The following is a 20,869-nucleotide window of genomic DNA, read 5'->3' on the forward strand; positions in this document are numbered from 1 at the left end:
TGATAGAATGGTGGGACAGCACAAACCACCAGCCACATAAGCATCCCTCCTGGCAGGTGCAGAACATTAAAATTAAATGAAGTAGTGATGTTTATTACAGATGACTGGGTTTTAAAGAGCACACATTGACAGTGTAGTGTCACAAGGTCACAAAAGATCCATGCAATGTAAATATGAGGTTATTCTGGTCAGTGCATAGTCAGGCTACACTGTGCCTTGGACATGGTCAGAGGACGGAATATGTAGTGGGACACAGTTGTAATTGTGCATGGATGGCTATGGATTCAGTGACCAATCTGCTGATAAACAGTGGGTAAAAGGCATATCACAGGAGTCTAAGATGGGGGCATAGATATGTATATGGATTATCTCTGTCATGACTAATTTTTCCAGCATTGATGTGGGGGTTCTACTCTGTGACTCTGGTATGATGCAGACAAATATACATATTCATTTTTGGTTATTCTCTCAACTAGTCCATGCATATGTTATAGCCAATATAGCCCGTTATTGGATTAGGTTGGTAATAGTAACATTATTAAGTTTTCCTTTTAGGTCTTTGAAGTTTCTGCAACCAGAGAGCGCACCATCCTGCTTACCAGTTTTCACAGCATGAGTTATTGCCATCATAAGGACTTAGATTTTAATGAATGGAAGCAATATTCTTCTGTATTTCAGTTTGTGTGTCACAATTTATAATGTCATCTGTGTTTCATATGGGACTGATTCGGGATTTGGCTGTTCATATTCGGGAGGGATTACATTAGTTTGATTTAATTGCTGTTTTTTGTGGTTGTTCCTCTGTATTGCATGGATTTGTCATGTTGGTTTCTTAATAAAGTTCTATTCTGTTAAAACAAACAAACAAACAAAAAAACAATCATATTATTTTCTCTGCTAGCTAGTTAGCAATGTTATAATGCAATATAGAGGAAATGCATATTACATATTATGGGTTTGCATATAATTTAATGTGCTGTTTTGCATGGAATGATTTTTCCTTTACCTCTAATACTGCTTGTACATGGTTGTGAAGGCTGCATTTCTGTGTTAGACTTTCAACATCATACAAATAGAAAACATAATCAAGTGTTTTTGCAACAGCATTAACCATACATTGCAGCATTAGTTATAACCGAATAGCAAACTGATTTGTTTATTATCAAAGTGAAGTAAATAAAAAGACATGAAAGAAGATAGAAAAGATGTAAATAAACACGCAGCTGGACCTCATCTATGAAGAGTGCAAGACAGTTTTTCTTCTTTTATTTGTTTTAGAAGCAGATGAGAGATTGGGTTTGCAAAACTACTTTTTTTTCCTTTTTTAATTTATTTATAGTATATAACTGTTCCTCATTTTGAAATCAAATTTCGTCTGCTCTTAAGCTCACAGTGCTACTGGCATGCAAGTAAGATAGTTACGTTCTGATGAGGACATTGCACTAATAGTGCAGTAGCAGAGCAATTGCAAACAGTCCCTCAATGAAATAAATAAGCAAATGAACTTTAGTAGCACAATATGAACATTAAGTCTACACTTAGAAAAAGCAGTGGAAAAGGGAACATTTATGGTCTACACATAAAAATACTGCAAGTGCATGTGATTCACATTAGCTATTCCTCTTGTTCTCAAAGGGGAGAGGGACACTGTTATGCAAGACATGATAAGCACCACATTATAGCTTTTGAAGAGCATATTACATTGCCTGTGATCAGTACATATCATAGTAGCACCAACTAAACCAAAAGCACAGAATAGAGACTTACTGTCATATATCCATTGGTCGTTTTGGGCCAGTTCCTAGCTCCTTTCAGCCCCCTGCTATAAAACACGCTAAACACGCGTTTTCCAGCTTGTACCAACTCAGCACAGATCCTCGTGGTGGCCTGCAGAGTGATCCAAGCAGCAGAGAGCTAAAAGAGTGACTTTCTACCAGATATAAGTATTTTTGTGGCTTTCCCACTGTTATTAAGCTAGCGACTGCATTTCGCCTGTTTTACTGCTACTTTAAGTGATTTCTGCATTTTACACTGTTTATTGCACTTTAAGTTACTAATTGTTGCAAATTGTTTCTGTAGGCTACACACTAAAGTGCTAGCCGATTTACAGCATTTATAGCATTTACTGTCTGTTTTTTCCTTGGCTCTGTAGTAAAACAAAAAATCTCTTGTTTTCCCGCCTTACTGAACTAGAGTAGTCCAGTTTCAGAGTTGCTGATCCCTGGGCTTTGTTTTTAGTTCCTGTCACTGATCCATTGCCTTATTAGGGAGGAGGGAAGTTTCTTTGCTTACCAGTGGGAGTGGGAAGCACTGAGCGCCTTTCTGTCCGATTTGGTGAAGTTTCAGCCGGAAACTAGTAGTCCATTGGTCATTTTGGGCCAATTCCTAGCTCCTTTCAGCCCCTGCTATAAAACACGCTAAACACGCGTTTTCCAGCTTGTACCAACTCAGCACAGATCCTCGTGGTGGCCTGCAGAGTGATCCAAGCAGCAGAGAGCTAAAGAGTGACTTTCTACCAGATATAAGTATTTTGTGGCTTTCCCACTGTTATTAAGCTAGCGACTGCATTTCGCCTGTTTTACTGCTACTTTAAGTGATTTCTGCATTTTACACTTTTATTGCACTTTAAGTTACTAATTGTTGCAAATTGTTTCTGTAGCCTACACACCAAAGTGCTAGCCGATTTACAGCATTTATAGCATTTACTGTCTGTTTTTTTTTCCTTGTCTCTGTAATAAAACAAAAAAAATCTCTTGTTTTCCCGCCTTACTGAACTAGAGTAGTCCAGTTTCAGAGTTGCTGATCCCTGGGCTTTGTTTTTAGTTCCTGTTACTGATCCATTGCCTTATTAGGGAGGAGGGAAGTTTCTTTGCTTACCAGTGGGAGTGGGAAGCACTGAGCAGCCTTTCTGTCCGATTTGGTGAAGTTTCAGCCAGAAACTAGTAGTCCATTGGTCGCTTTGGGCCAATTCCTAGCTCCTTTCAGCCCGCTGCTATAAAACACGCTAAACACGCGTTTTTCCAGCTTGTACCAACTCAGCACAGATCCTCGTGGTGGCCTGCAGAGTGATCCAAGCAGCAGAGAGCTAAAAGAGTGACTTTCTACCAGATATAAGTATTTTTGTGGCTTTCCCACTGTTATTTAAGCTAGCGACTGCATTTCGCCTGTTTTACTGCTACTTTAAGTGATTTCTGCATTTTACACTGTTTATTGCACTTTAAGTTACTAATTGTTGCAAATTGTTTCTGTAGGCTACACACTAAAGTGCGCTAGCCGATTTACAGCATTTATAGCATTTACTGTCTGTAGTTTTTCCTTGACTCTGTAATAAAACAAAAAAATCTCTTGTTTTCCTGCCTTACTGAACTAGAGTAGTCCAGTTTCAGAGTTGCTGATCCCTGGGCTTTGTTTTTAGTTCCTGTTACTGATTCATTGCCTTATTAGGGAGGAGGGAAGTTTCTTTGCTTACCAGTGGGAGTGGGAAGCACTGAGCAGCCTTTCTGTCCGATTTGGTGAAGTTTCAGCCAGAAACTAGTAGTCCATTGGTTGTTTTGGGCCAATTCCTAGCTCCTTTCAGCCCCTGCTATAAAACACGCTAAACACGCTTTTCCAGCTTGTACCAACTCAGCACAGATCCTCGTGGTGGCCTGCAGGGTGATCCAAGCAGCAGAGAGCTAAAAGAGTGACTTTCTACCAGATATAAGTATTTTTGTGGCTTTCCCACTGTTATTTAAGCTAGCAACTGCATTTCGCCTGTTTTATTGCTACTTTAAGTGATTTCTGCATTTTACACTGTTTATTGCACTTTAAGTTACTAATTGTTGCAAATTGTTTCTGTAGGCTACACACTAAAGTGCGCTAGCCGATTTACAGCAATTACTGTCTGTTTTTTTCCTTGTCTCTGTAATAAAACAAAAAATCTCTTGTTTTCCCGCCTTACTGAACTAGAGTAGTCCAGTTTCAGAGTTGCTGATCCCTGGGCTTTGTTTTTAGTTCCTGTTACTGATCCATTGCCTTATTAGGAAGGAGGGAAGTTTCTTTGCTTACCAGTGGGAGTGGGAAGCACTGAGCGGCCTTTTTGTCTGATTTGGTGAAGTTTCAGCCAGAAACTAGTAGTCCATTGGTCGTTTTGGGCCAATTCCTAGCTCCCTTCAGCGACCTGATATAAAACACACTAAACGGGTGTGAGCTCGATTTAGAACAGAGTTACCACTGTTGCACACAAGAGCAGCGGCGGTTAAACAAGGTTAAACTATTTGGGCCATCTAAATTCCACTCTTCCAATTTTCCCTTAAAACTACCTTCCTCGAGCTGTACTGCTGATCTAACCAGCATATCCTATAACTGAAAAGTTCATCTCTACTTGATTCCCAAGTAGACTATTCTCTATCTGTAAAGCCTAGCACTTACTCCTACAGTACTTGCACCTTGATAAAGCACTCTTATTATAGATAGTACCCCACCAGCCTAAAACCCACTTCCCCGGAGTCCTTTGAAAGTCTCTTTATCTACTACTTCTAGTATGTCGAGGATCAGTTGCTAGTGTCCTCTCCAGCTCAACTGGTGAACCTGGGAATATTGAGGCAATGTTACAACTGCCTCATGTACACAGACAATCCTCTCCTTCTCCCACAAAACACAAATACATGAGAGATGCAACTATACGGCCAAACTGGAGGCTGAGCTCTCTCAACATAGGACTGGCAAGACCAGACAGGAGGAGAAGGTAACCACACACAATACATACCCAGTCACACATGGTACCATCACAACTTCAAATCATACACATACTCACACAAAGACATACTGGAGGCTCTGATCAAAATTTACCAAAACAGCAGAGGCCACCAAAGCAGACACCCAAACAACTACCACCTCACGACCCAACACATGCAACACATAGACCACACAGTCAGAGTGTCAAACAGTCACAGCCCTTAAGGCCAAACAAAATGCCAGACACACTTGTCATTGGTGATTCCATAGTCAGACACACTGACGCCCCGCTCACCAGACTGAGTAAAGAGAAGGTCACAGTAAGCTGCCTGTCAGGCGCTAGAATCCGCCACATAACGCAAGCACTCAGGTCTCTCAACAGCAGGTACAAGTCACGACTCAGTCATTGTCCACGCTGGTGTCAACGACCTGAGACGCACCTCCTTGGACTACATGAAAAGGGACATCGAGGAGCTCTCTGATTATGTAGCCCAGGCAGGTATGACCCTGACCTTGAGCAGTATCCTACCTTCACCTAGAATGATGCCACAATACAGTGATAAGATGATCAGCTTTAATAATTGGCTTAAATTCTGGTGTCATTCAAAGGGGATCCAATGTCTGTCTGCCTGGGATGACATGCTGGACAAGCCACGCTGCTCTGCAGCGGACACCTTGCACCTGTCACCCCTGGGCTTCCGGATATTGGCAAAGGCTCTTGCCACCCCATAGTGCCTTTTTAGGCAAGGCTCAAATTCTAAACCTACCACCCTAGAACACCAAAAGGAAAAACTAAGGGTAATGCTGCTCAATGCCAGAAGTCTCAATCTCAAGATGCACGCACTCGAGGCCCTTCTCAATATGGAGAACATCGATGTCTGTGCTGTGACAGAAACCTGGTTCAAGGCTCCTGAGAGCACCCCAGCACTAACAGGTTTCACCTCATATCATGCTCCGCCCCAAAATCCGGACAACACCAAGAAAGGAGGGGTGTCCATATTCATAAAGGACACCCACACCTCAAGGTTGGTGGCAACGCATGATGCATCGGAGACCATCCAGGTGCAATTAACCATAGGCAAGACTGCTCTGCAATTTGTAGCATGTTACAGTCCACCCTCTCAAACTCAGGAACCTCACATGGCCTTCCTGAAAACATTGGAGGGGATAAATGTATCTCCAAACACCATCATACTAGGTGACTTTAACTACCCTAATATAGACTGGGAACACTACTCAAGCCCGAACACTCTAACCCAAAGATTCCTGGAGTTCATAAACTCAAATGCCATGGAACAACTAGTCACCATCCCCACAAGAGGAGAAAACATACTTGATCTCATCATCACGAACATGGGATCAAAATGTTCAACACCGAAGTATACCCCTCACTGGTGAGATCAGATCATAAACTAATCTCGCTGGAGGTCCTCATCCCGCCCCACCTGAAACAAAAAGACCACAGTGAAAAACTTCTCAAAAGCCGATTTCACACTTCTAAAAACTAGTGTGGTCTCCTTTAAGGCCCCTGAGCCAGTGGTAAACATTACTCAAACCGCTGAATCACTTACAAATGCCTTCTACCAGCACCTACAGGACTGCATGGATCAGGCAATCCCAAACAAAACTAAGACTCTCTGTACCAAAGGCAAGCGTCCAGTCTGGTGGACCCCAGCCATAAACAAGCTCTACAACAAAAGGAGGAAGCTACTACAAGATAGAGCAAAATCCTTGAAAGGTAAGACACCTTTGATCATTATAAGTAAAAACTAAGAGCTCTCATAAAATCATCCAAGGCAAATTTTGAGAGAAAAATCGCCAAGGACTCTAAAGAGAATCATAAGGCCTTCTTTAGCTATGTTAGAAACCTAGGAGGAAACTCCCAGATATGCTCAGAATTAGTTCAAAATGATGTGAAAATTACTGAACCTACACACATTGCCAACATACTGGCTGACAGGTTCAGTGCAAACTTCTCCCCCCCCAAAAGGAGAGATATCTATTCCAGAGGATTGTAGCCCCCAAACATCTCCAACGCCCAGGTGAGAACTGCCCTCACTAAGGCAAAAAACACAGCATCCATGGGACCGGATGGTGTCCCCGGCTGTGTGCTTCATGAACTCAATGAGGAATTAAACCCACAGTTAGGACAGCTGTTTAATCTTAGCCTCACCTCAGGATACGCACTCAAGGAGTGGCGCACGCGACTGTGGTCCCACTTCATAAGGGCGGTGCCTCCACAGACCCTGGAAATTACCGCCCCATTAGCTTGACAAGCCTTATCTGCAAAGCCATGGAGAGGATCATAATGGAACTCATAAATAAAGACATAGGGAACTTGCAGACTTTGGATCCAACTCAGTTTGGCTTTGTCAAAGGCAGATCCTGCCTCTTAAACTTGGTTGACTTTTTCGAGACAGTCACCAAGGCCATTGATGAGGGAAAGGCAGTCCATACAGCCTACCTCGACCTGGCAAAGGCCTTCGACACAATACCCCACTCAGGTATCATCGAAAAACTCATCAGCTTGAATGTAAACCCATACATCACAAGATGGGTTGCAAACTGGCTAAGTGACAGAACCCACAGGGTCAGAGTTGCTGGAGCCATGTCAGACTCAAAGCCTGTCACAAGTGGTGTCCCACAGGGCTCAGTCCTGGGTCCACTCTTGTTCGGCATCTACTTTTCTGAAGTACAAGCAAACACAGGAGGGTTATGGCTGACAAAGTTTGCAGATGACTGCAAACTGGGCCATAGTCGAAAACACATCTGACACAGATATCCTCCAGAAGGGCCTCACAGAAATGGATAACTGGTGCCAGAGCCATGGCCTGAAGTTAAACGCCAAAAATGCATAGTCATACCCTTTGGGAAAAACAAGGCTACCCTAGCTACCATATAGGTGGCAATCCACTGAGCACAGAAAAGTCATCAGAGATCTGGGGACCCAGGTTGACAGTAGCCTTTCGTTTGACACTCATGTTGCTAAAGTAGTTAGGAAAACCTTCTATATCACCCACCTGATCATGAAGGGATTCACATCTAGATCAAGGGAGGTCATCGTCACCCTGTACTCATCACTTATTAGACCTATGATTGAGTACAATGCCCGTTCGAATGTATCTGACCAGACACCTGCTGCAGCTTGAAAGGCCCCAAAAGTTCCTCACCAAAAGGATAAAGGGTCTTAAAATATGTCTTATGCTGCCCGACTGAAAGAACTCCAGCTCTATTCAGTCTCATACCGCTTGCTCAGAGGTGACCTGTGCCTGACATATAAGGCCATGTCAAACCCAGATTTGATGAATATGCTTCACCTCAAAAATCTAGATCCCTCAGAACCACAAGGGCGGAGACTTAAACCTTGACACGGTTATAAATAGAACGTGCTGGAGGGACAGATTCATCACCCAGAGACTCCCTATGCTGTGGAACAAAATCCCGGTACATGTGAGGCAGAGCACCTCTCTGGTCTTGTTCAAGAGGAATCTTGACCAATGGATGGGAGATTGCAGATATACCCCAGGGATTACTTCAGCGTCACTGCTTGACAGAGGCACAGCAAAATGATAGGCATAGTTTTTATTCAAACTAAAGGGGTGGCGAAAGCCACATAACTATGGGCTAGGCTTATAAATGCCCTTGGGCAGATAGCCTAGTATGAACCTATGAACCTATGAACCTATATGTGTTTAGACATTTTTAGTTTGATTATTTTAATACTTAATTTAAAAACAAGCTACTATAAGTTTACATGGGGTCTCTGAATGTTTATAGCACAACAGTAAACAGCTAGCTTGGATACAGCACACATATAATGTTAGGATGGGTGTCAACAAATGGAAGAGAAAGCTAGACGGAATGTTAACAAGTGAAAAACGTTCAATAATTCATAGTGACTGGTACTGAAACCCGTACAGATTTTTGTAACTGTTATTATTATTTTGAATTTTTTAACTGTTTTACTTAATGAAAATGTACTAATTCAAAGACTTTTTCAGTCACAACTCAGGCTGCAGGGTCAGAGTCAGATTCACTTTGTACTTATGCTAACAGATTTGTGTAGCCAAACAGCATAATTTTGGGAGGTGAGATAGAAAAACTCTGGGTAGATTTAAGGAGAAAATGCAAATTCCACGCAGAAGTCAGGAATGAAACTCATTACAGTATAGCTAGGAGAAGACAGATCTTTCCACTGAGTTATTTTACTGCCCATTAGAATGATAAAACAAAGCAGATCTGTATTCAGGGGAATTATTATATTCCCATGGTTAGGAATGTATTGTACCTGTTACAGATAAAATTTCCTATAGATTTCACCTCTTGCACGAGGATGTAAACATTTTATTTCTTGCAAGCTCTACTCCATACCCATGCAAATGCCCTGTAAATGGTAACCATTTTTGAATGGTAAAAGAAAACAGAGACTATATATACATGTATATGAATATAGGGGTCTAGTTCACAAACCTGAAATCCCACTTACCCGATTTTCATATAACTGAGACGAAAAAGCGAAAAACTCAGAAGACCGACCGTTCGGAACACTGACTTTCAACTTCAGATATGTAACCGCTTGGCCACCATGTTGAATTTTGCCCCTTACCTCCTCGGTAGTGTGATCTTGGTATATTTAGTTAGGGGTGGTGTGTGTGTGGGGGGGCACAACCTCCAACATAAGTGGTTGTGGGGGGTGAAGCCACCCCCCACATGAGTGGGTTTAATTTCCTTTGGATATAATTTTTTTTTTTTGGCCAAGCAGTTACTTTCCTGGAGTTGAAAGTCAATGTTTTGAATGGTCAGACTTTGGAGTTTTTGGCTTTGTCATCTTGGTTATATGAAAGTTGGATAAGTGAGATTTCGGGTTTGTGAAGTAGCCCCACACACACACACACACACACACACACACACACACACACATATATATATATATATATATATATATATATATATATATATATATATATATATATATTTGTACGCATATACACACACACACACACACACACACACACACACACACACACACTCCATAAATATACATGTGTATATATATATATATATATATATATATATATATATATATATATATATATATATATATATATATATATATATATATATATATATATATATATATATATATAGCCTAGCCTAGACATTTAAGTGGCTTTTTTCATTAACATTTTCTTTTTGTTTAGATGATGGCATTGATTGATGACTTGAGAGCCCAATGGACAACATTGTTTCACAGTCAAATCATTCTTTAAGAGATGTCCAAAGAAGTGCAGCTGTCCAGTGAAGCCTCCCCTCATTCAATATCCATATGATGATTTATAGAGGGGCCAGAGCTAGAAACCATTATCTTGCAACAGGAAACCCAGGAGGAGAGAGTGCAAGAATGCATAGGAATTTTGAAGCTTAAACCTGTCCAATCTGCAAAAGGGACAGCAGCAATGAAGTAACAATATTGAGTATTCAGAAGTCATTTTGGGGCAAAGTCATTTAGAAGAAGTATACGTTTTGGTAATTTCATTTCCTTTGTCAGAAGATGAGAGAACTACGATGTTCTTAGAAAAGGGATTGTTTTCCCCTCAGCAGCAAAGTAGAGCAAGTGAGAGTGCCCAGGTTGCAGTCTGTGCTAGCAGTTCTAGTGTAGCACTTCTTCAGCTACCCCTTCTGGAGGGAGCATCCCAAGGGGATAGTTCAATGCTACTTAATAGCTAGCATGTGACTAGAAGTATTCCTCCCCAGATTATGATTCTGTTCTCATATCTCGGCCATCACTGCTTACATCCCAGTGGCAGTTATAGGTAGGTTTCTAAGAGATGAATCTGTGCATGTTTTTGACTTGTTGGGCCTAGATGCTATTCATATAGTGAAGGCAAATTTGGCAGGAATGAATGATTTGGAGGCAGCTTTGATAGTTTTTGGCAGGAGGCAAAGTTGTCTGCTAGCATGTCCATAACTGGGACAGCTGGCTGTTAGGACTTGTTTACTTTAAGGCCAAGATACTAGAAAATGACCCTTAGTAAGCATTCCCCATCTTAACATTTTTCCTAACAATCAAAGAAGCCTATTGTTTTGCAGGGCTCGTGGGGCTTGGTTTAGTTGCATTATGATCAAATATTTCAGAAACTGAAACCATTAACAAGACTTTATAATTAGATGAAAACCATGTAGACACTTGGTTAGGAGTGCCAGTGAATAAACCCAGGCCTTTTTCCTTGGCTGATTAAGGAGATTATAAGGGCAAGGCTAAGTTGTTGTGGGCTTTTAGTAAGGGTCATTGCTCCTGGCTGGATTGTCACTTCAAACACATTGTTTGGCCTGTGGGAAGGAATATCCTGTTATAAAATGTTGGTCTAAGCATTTGTTCTTCCCGCAAATGCTAGATTTGGAGATTTGGCCTCTACTGAAAAACCTTGAGCAGTAATGCCAAGGCAGCAACACATGTCAGCTAGGCAGGTAATTTTAGAGGGCTTTACTCTTGTTTTTTCATTAAATTCTTCTGCCTCCCCCTCTTCCACCCAGGGCAAGAACTTTAGCTCAACCACTGAAAAACAGAAAATTATCAAGGAAATTACCAAGAAAGAAGTTCTGGCAGGATGAATTTTAGGTCTGTTTTGGGCCCCTCCTTTCCTGCTATTTAGAGTATCCCAGCAGGATTTGGTACCCAAGAAAAGGGCCATGAAGTTCAGGATGATCTATCACTTGCCCTTTCCCCTAGGCAGGGTCATTGGTTAATGATGGAACTGAAGAAGAATATTCTAGGGTATAATATGCATTGCAAGATGATATCTTTGTTATTAGGAAGTTTAATGATCCATGATTATGTGAGCTCAACATAAGTGACCTTGTTTTGTTTGCTTCCAATGATGGTGGAGGACTATCACTTTCTAAAAATGTATATTGACAGTCAATTTTACTTTGATACAGTGATGTCTATGGGGTGTGCTTTAGCTTGCACACCATATGAGATGCTCATCACAGTTCTCCAGTGGTGCTGGCAACAAGTTCCTTGTCAAGCCATGGTTCACTACTTGGTCAATTTCTTGGTAGTAGGAGAAGGTGCAGCTGGTGTCACAGAAGGTTTACATGTTTTTATTAGCTTGTGCCAGGAGTTAGGAGTTCCCCTATCTGAACGGGAGGTGTTGGGCTTAGTTAAAGCCTTAGTATTCTTGGGTTTGGAGGTGAACAAGCAGGCATCAGATTTTCATTTATCAGTAGACAAGCTGCTTCATTTGAGGTAGGCCATAGCATTGTTTCTATAAAAGAGGGCAGTACTGGTGAGAAAAGCCATTTAGCTTTTAGCTATGCTTAATTTTGCTTGTAGGGAAATTGTACCAAACAGGAATTTCACTAAAATATTATTGGGTCAGAGTGGTAGTTCAAGTTAAGAAATACCTCTACATTTGGAAGATGTTCTTTTTTTTTTAATTTGGAAGATGTACTTCCAAATAAATTTTTTTTTCTTTTTTTTTTTTTTACCATTCCCCTACTCTACCTGGCTGCTGCGGGCCCTGAACCTTGGGATATGCTAACAAACTGCAAAGCTAACTAACTCTATTTTATTTTTCAACCTTTTATTGAGTGTCCTACCTGCACCAAGAACCTTGAACTACCTCAAGCATTACCTAAGTGGACCGTCCTTTATTTTCTCCTGCCCTGTGCTTCCACCTGATTGTACTACAGTTACAAACTATCTATTTTTCAACCTTATATTGAGTGTCCTGGCTGCACCAAGAACCCAGAACTACCTCAAGTATTACCTAAGTGGACCGTCCTTTATTTTCTCCTGCCCTGTGCTTCCACCTGATTGTACTACAGTTACAAACTATCTATTTTTCAACCTTATATTGAGTGTCCTGACTGCACCAAGAACCCTGAACTACCTCAAGCATTACCTAAGTGGACCGTCCTTTATTTTCTCCTGCCCTGTGCTTCCACCTGATTGTACTACAGTTACAAAGTATGTTTTTACACCTGACCCGTTTTGAAGGCCAATCTGCATAATTTATACTGTAATTACATGTTAAAAAACTATTAGCCTCTGGGTCAGGAAAGCCTGCAGCCAGTCCATCCTTCCCTGTCTTTAGCCTCCGGAAGGATATACCCCTTGCTACCTTCCATATCCTTTCACCTGTGGTGTCTTTACCCTGGCTACCTGCTGTTATTTCTAACGCTGCCCACTAGGTGGCGGTATACAATAGGCCTTGTGCCTTACCTCTCTTTCTTATTCCCCTCAAAGTCTCTGCTCTTTGAACATCTCTCTCCTCCTGCTTCCTTTACATCCCTTCCCTAGGAGCCCGACTTCTCCTACTTCTACTTTCCTCCCTATGTCTAGGTTCTACCTCCTCCTCTCCTAACTACTATACAGTTTACTGCTTTATAGTTCCACTCTCCTTCTGCTCTACTCCCCATTCTGCTCTCCTTAGCAGCGACTTGTCTGCTTTGCTACTCCTCCCTACATCCTGCTGCTTACTGATTGTCTCCGCTCACTCTGTCTCTACTTGCTCTGGCCCCGCTCCGCTCCTCTCCCTACCCCCAATTCCCACCCACCCCCAGGGGTCCTACCCTTATACTTCACTAGACACTCCCCTATTTCTCTCAGCCAACCCCCATCAAACACTATCTCCACCACTGCCTCCCATTCATAATCACTACCTATTTATCTCCGCCTCATTCTCCACTATTGTACCTCTCGTTTTCCAGGCCTTGCCACACTTCATACTCCTACTCTATAGTACCTAACTGTTAACTATAACCTCTACCTATCTCCTTTTTTCCCCTTTCCTCTTCTTCGTTGCTCCTTTACCCTTCTCTGTAACCTGGCTCGTCTCTACTTGGTCTTGAGCTCACATTCTCTTACAAGCAATATTCACCTGACACTTACTCGCTATCATGTCTCCAATACTCAAAGCTTATTCCACATATATCCTACTCTTTACCACTACTATAGCCTCCCTATCCATACCATATTATTGTACCTTCTTTGAAAATATCACTTTAGATGAACAAAACCTTCACCTCCCACAAACTTTACCAACCGCCTTTTTCAATATCTTGACTCATAGTAACATAACCTGTTACTCTAACTTTTTACTCCCAAAATACCATAGAACAACTCATATATCATTCTACTTCAACAAAAAGAACTCTTACAACTCACCAAAATCCCTTAAATCCCTTGTGTATTCCCAGCACAACCTCCTCCTTCATGGAGATATTCATCCTAACCCTGGTCCCTACACTAATAACAATTTTAATCTTAATAATATTACGTCACCGACAATATCATCATGTACTAAAACAGCTAACTCCCTACTAATAGCACAACTCAATATAAGAAGTTTAAATAATAAAACTCATCACCTACATTCACTTCTTGACTTACATGCATTCGACATACTATGTCTTACTGAAACGTGGCTAAAACCCTCTATTCAAGATCAGGAAATCACCCCTCCTGGCTATAATATACTTAGATGCGACCGCATAAATAAGAAAGGTGGAGGCGTAGCTATTCTCTATAAATCTAATCTCCAAATCACTCTCTACAATGAACTTCCATCACTTGACTCCCAAAGCCGAAATATTATCTATCAAACTAAGCATCAACAATAACAAATCAATTTATCTCATTTGTATGTACCTTCCCCCTGGAAATAATACTCATATCCTAGAAAACTTACTTAGTTCACTTTCTAGCCAACTACCTCAAGAAACCATAATACTTGGTGACTTCAACATTGACTGGATGACCTGTTCATCCCAACACCCCACCAGCCATATAAATCTTTATGGCTTCTCTCAATTAATTAACACTCCAACTAGAATCCATAAACCCACAAAAAAAGAAACAACTCTTGACTGGATCCTTACTAATAACCACCTAAACAAGTACTCTCCAGGAACTCTTCCCAATAATATTAGTGACCATATGCTCACATATGTTATTAGACAAAAGTCGCATAACCCAACTACCCATAAACTTAAGGTGTCTCGCTCAAACAAATTCTTTAACCCAGATAAGTTTCTGGCGGAATTGAAAGCATGTGACTGGTCTTCAATGACTACCCTTGAACTAAACGAAGCAGTGGCTTACTTTAATACCAACTTTCTACAAATCCTTGACTATCATGCTCCTATTCGCTCTACTAGGATAAGGACCAAATCAGCCCCATGGCTTACTAAACAAACTAAACAAAAAATGCTCCTTAGAAATAAAATATGGGCTAAATGGAGAACTACCAAATGTACATCTGATCACCTACTCTTTAAGCAATTAAGAAATGCCACTAAGAAAGATACTCTTTCAGATAAAAAGGCTTACTATCTTCACATACAACAAACTAGTCAGCATTCCTCTCAAAAATTCTGGTCAGGTATTAACAAACTTCTTAAACCAGGACATTCAACTACTCCTATCCCTTCAGGCTTTAATCTCAATAACTCCACTCTGATCCCAGATGCCTTTAACAAGTACTTTACGGAAGCCATTCAAACCCTAGCCAATTCATTACCCTCTTCTACTACCTCCTTACCTAATACCTCTAACACTTCATCTAATGTCTTTAACATTCAACCAGTGCCTACATCACTTATTTATAAGCTTCTCAAGAAACTTAAACCTTGCACCCCATCTGCAGACCAACTCCCATCAGAATACCTACAAATTGCTGCAAAAGCTATTGACTACCCCATATCCATTCTTATTAATAGGACTATCTCTGAAGGAAAAATACCCACCCTATGGAAAATATCTCATATAATACCTCTACATAAAGGTGGCTCCTCTATCAAGCTCGCAAACTTTCGCCCTATTGCCTTACTCTCCCCATTAGCAAAGATCATGGAAAGATGCATACATAAACAAATTCTTAACCACCTTCTACAAAACAAACTTCTAGCCAATAGTCAACATGGCTTTAGACCTTCCCACAGTACTACAACTGCCCTCCTTTCCTTCTCTGATGCCATAAATAATAATAGGAACAACAATCTTTTCTCATCAGCTCTATTCCTAGACCTGTCAAAGGCCTTTGACATGGTTAACCATAATATACTTCTTGACAAACTAAATCTCTATTCACTTGGCTCACATACTCTCCAATGGTTTAGGAGTTACCTCCAACATAGGCAACAAGCAGTGCTATGGGACAACAACCTATCCTCCTTACTCCCAGTAAACATTGGGGTTCCACAAGGCTCAATCCTAGGTCCCCTTCTCTTCTCTTTATTTATCAATGACCTTCATTTGAATATACCCCAAGCCATCTACATTCAATATGCTGATGACTCAACTCTTATTTGTGCTGCCAATAATGTTTCCTCCCTCCAGTCCCTCACCCAAACAGTCTTCCATAATGTTGAAAATGGTTTATGGAACTCTCCTCCTTCTTAATCCCAAAACAAAACTTCTTCTCTTTACCCCTACACACAAATCACCAACACCTTTCTTCACTATCTCCTCTAACAATGCTACCTGTATTAGCCCAGATATGACCACTCGCCTATTAGGTGTAACAATTGACAATCATCTTAATTTTGATGACCACATTAACAACACCATTAAATCAGTTAACAAAAAAATCGGTACTCTCTACAGAATTAAACCCTTTCTTACCCCATCTGCTAGAAAAACTGTGGCCCAGAGCCACCTGATCTCCACCCTTTTCTATGCCTCTGCTATATATACAAACTTGTCTAAAAACAACATCACCAACATTTCTACCTGCTACAATAGTATTACTAGATTCATTACTGCTACCCCTTTTAGAACCCACCATTGTATTAACCTCAAGCAACTAGATTGGTTAGAACTCTACAACCACTTACTCTATCAACAATTAATTATCATTCATAAGACCCTTTTTTACCCGGATGCTACCCCTAGCCTTACAAAACTGATTTCACCTTATAAAAACCTAGCCACACTACGATCGGCTAATAAACTCCTTGTAGCCTTAACCAAATCAAAGAATAAAGCTGGGCACTCATTATTTTTAAATGCTGTCGGGAAAATCTGGAATCAACTACCTCAGGAAATAACAAACCTAGACTCTACATCCCTTTTCAAAAGACATATCAAAGAACATCTCAAAACTCAATGGCTATGTCCTTGTACTAATCCTGACTGAAATTACTCCTCCACTACTCCCAACTTCCCCCTCTTTATTTTTTTTTCCCAACTTTCCCACTATAAAACTAATTTTTACTGTAGACAGATTTATCTTTGAGATTGTCTCAAACATTTTTTTTTTCTCTTTTTCTCTAGCACATCTTGAATGTTGTTTAGTATCTAACTGTAGAATGTTGCTTACCTTGTAATTTTATTGTTAACCAACTATTTTTCTGAAAGATTATTGTTCTGCTTTTTTGGTTTTTGTGTTTTCGCTAAATTCATACAAATGTCCACCTTTGTACTTATTGTATTTTGCTTATTATGTTTTATTGTTAATGATTGTTTTACTTCTTGTAATTGGAGCTTTTCTCCCCGGGCCTCAACTGAAAACGGATATTTGTCCAGCTAGACTAGCCCGGTCACCAAATGTAAAATAAAATAAAAATAAAATAATACTTTTCAGACTTTAATGGGGCTTACGTTTGTCAGGAGATATAGTTATCTTTGCAGTCCCTGCTTTTATATACAGGTGCTGTAGAAGGGGGATAGGTCAGGTTATGATGTCCTTTTATTAATGAAGATTGTTTTCTGAACCATTGTTGGATTTTTGGATAAAGGAATGCAAGAAAGACAGCACATTTCTGGAGCTTGTGCCCATTTGGGGTAGCATCATTGGTGTAGGCAGATCTATTTATCAATCACAGTATCACTTTTCACTCAGATAATTAGGCCATCATTCATGTCCTCTGCAGGAAAAGTTCAGATTCATGTTAGGTGCAGTTTATTTTGAAGGCCTTAGTTTTGCATAGTTTCACAATTTATTTATTATTTTAAAAGTAAGCACATTCTTTCACAGATGAAATACTTAGCAGGTGCCATTTTTATTTTAAGATCCCTCTGTTTTGCAGTTTAGCACCACAGGCACAAGTAAAATACAGTCATTCCATCCCACGTTTGGTTTATTGGCGAAGGATAATTCAGTGGCTCATAAAGAAGTCATGGGTGGACAGCACAAAAACATCATATAGAAAGGTCTTTTAAGCTTTCCATTAGTTCTGTGCTGAGCTTCCTTTCCAGAATTCTATCTGGTTCCCATCTTTAATTGCACATTATATATTGGCCAGGTGCTCCACGAGAAAAAAGTTAGGTCTATACATATCCACCTTACTGCCCTCAGTATTAGGGGCTCAGTTTTAGGCCTTCTGGATCTGTCAAAATCTTAGCTTGTCAGTATAATCCAAAAGAGCTGGGAGAAAATTTGGGCTAAAATAAGGGATTCTAAGAGAGCCTTTGTGGTAAAAAAAAAAAAACTTGTTACATGTGATTTTGATAGGGACCCATGTGATTTCAGATAGATCTTGTTTGTATGCTGTTTATGCAAACTTGTTTGTTGTTTGCATTAGCGGGCTTTCAGAGTGTGGGAGCTCCTGTTTCTTTTTTTATTTATTTTTTATTCCCTTCCATTATTATGCTCTATACAGCAGTTTCAAACTTTGTGGGGCATTGTTCCCCTGCCCCCGTGCAGGATTTGTTTTCAGATTTCTTTCTTGGGATGTTATTATACCCAAAGAATTAAAAGATTGCTTAAGTAAAGCATTGTATATTTAAGATTTGCTCATTGTGGGGTATTCAGTCCATTCCTTCTGAATTGGTCAGGCATCTGGTCTTGCCAGGAAGGACCAATCTATACAGCTCACAAAAAGGATAGGTCACTGGTTCTCACCAGCCTGTTTGAATTGTACTCCTTAGTTCTCATGCATTACTTTTGTCTTTTTCGACAGGTTACAGGATAGCCATTTTCAGACACTCTTTCATGAGTTGGACAGCAACAAGGGCTGAAATTTGGCCCAATGATACCAATTTAGGTTTGTATCAGTCAGCCTTTGAAACTGTGTGGAGAGAGGTTCAAGGGCTAAGCATATGTAAATTCATTCCAGTGACAGACAAATTGCTACAGTAGATTGAGCCTCCTTTTATGCAGCTTATTCATGTTAGTGCAGTGATTTAGGTGTCATTCTCAAAAGGCACTTCTTGCCCATCATAAGTCATGAGTTGTTAAGGTTGAATAGTTTTCTTCCCAAAGCGGTCAATGTATGGAAGGCTATCATTCCCAGACTTGATTTTTGCCTGGAGATAATTCTGGTTGCTATTGAGACCATCAGAATATCAGGGTAACAGGAATGACCCACCTTTTAGGTGAACACTGGGAGTTTGTGGATAAAGACCTGTTATGGTTAAAAACTGATGGGTTCTATTTGTCATAGTTTGCTTAGATTTATTTAACATAAATATGGCATTATTTATTCACTTGTTTAGGAGTCCAGTTTGGTGCCATTTGAATTAAATTTTCTTTGTGGCACTTGGGTAACATTGTAAAAAAAATTAAACATATATAACAAGAAACAAGTAGTTATTAGCTTATTTGATCATTACTGATTGGATAAATGTGATTTCAATTTACTGCATGTGGGGATAACATTGTTTTGTTTGTTATCAGATTATCTAAGATAAGTAACAGGATGATATTGAATTCAATTGGCTCCTGGAGACCATAGTTAGCTGTAAAGTGTAATACCAGGAACTATGTCCAGGAAAAAGTGGGGAGACATGCTGTGTGCCAGCATGGTAGGCAGTCGCAGGGTGGCCTTCTCCCCTTAACTTCCCCCTTATTTCCTGAGCAAGCTGGTAGATGCATCGTGGGTCTAAGCAGTATATCACCTGCTAAGTACTAATCAGGCAGGCTTCTTCAGGCACCAGCACAGGTGTGCATGTCAGGGGGTGGTAGAATATGTTATGAGTTTCCATGCCATCTGGTGGTACTTATGTCTACTGGCTGATGCAAATTGTATCTGCATTATTACATTGCTTGATTGTTCTAATGATGCTAAATTAACTTTTTTCACGTTAGCAACAAGAATCAAGTATACTCTTGGCCACACTCAATAGCTAAATGTAGTTTTGCAATTTTTTTTCTGTTTGTTTCCAGTAATATCACAGTATACTTATTTTTTCAAGCAACATTGGAAATAGGACAGGTTTGATTCTAAGTACTTTTTATCTCATCATGTAATTTCCTCTACAGATTTATACAGTTAAATGTAACATATATCTAGTATAGTATTCTTTTATTTATAACACACAGTCAATCATTGGTTCTTGTGATTTGTAACAATGTAACAATGAACATCACAGACATATCACTCTTCATCTTAGAATGCTTAATAGCATCCTTGCTACTAAAAGATTATCAATAGGATGCCTGACTGAAGAAATGTCAAGAAATCATGGCTCTTTGGAATACTTAGAGAATCTGTGGTAAATAGACATCCTCCCAGATAGAAGAAAATATTTTTGTATAAAAATTTATGATAATCTAAGCAATGAATAAACTTACTTTAGTGCAGTCAATAAAGATGGTTTGACTATCTTGCAAGGTTTTGAGTATTACGAGGCCTCTTCCATTCATCTACTAAATATGTCTCATCCATTGAATGTATTAATATTCCATATCCTGAAAATGCCCAATAACCTTGATTATATCCATGTGTTAGCAGATGTAATTTATGACAAGATGTGCCAGTAGTAACTTTACACAAAGCACTGTGTGTTCCATGTATGTTGATAAGACAGGCATTCATCTGACTCATATTGCTTTTCATTTCTGTTAATTACCTTCAGACAAGAAACAAGTGTGGGGAAGGGGAGGGGGAATGTAGGATGGTGAGAATGACACCCCTGAGGATTCCTCATTAAATAGGTGAGAGATGTTAAAATTGCATAACCTAAAGGAAATATGTAATATAAGGCTACACACAGGACCAAAGGTTGCTGGAATAGATGATCAACAGCCTTTTACCAGAACCACTGCCTATGGGATTGAGGGATAATATCCTATCTATGAATCAGATTATCTGAGTTTAATAATAAATTCAGTACTGCAAGGCTTGAGGAGGGGAGAATAGGATTGAGTAGGTAATTCTGAGCTTTCCATCCTGGAGTTAGGGAGGGGGCTTGGCTTGTTGCACT

Source organism: Protopterus annectens, chromosome 5.part1 (assembly GCF_019279795.1).
Source record: "Protopterus annectens isolate FY-2018-M chromosome 5.part1, PAN1.0, whole genome shotgun sequence".
Lineage (NCBI taxonomy): Eukaryota > Metazoa > Chordata > Ceratodontiformes > Protopteridae > Protopterus > Protopterus annectens.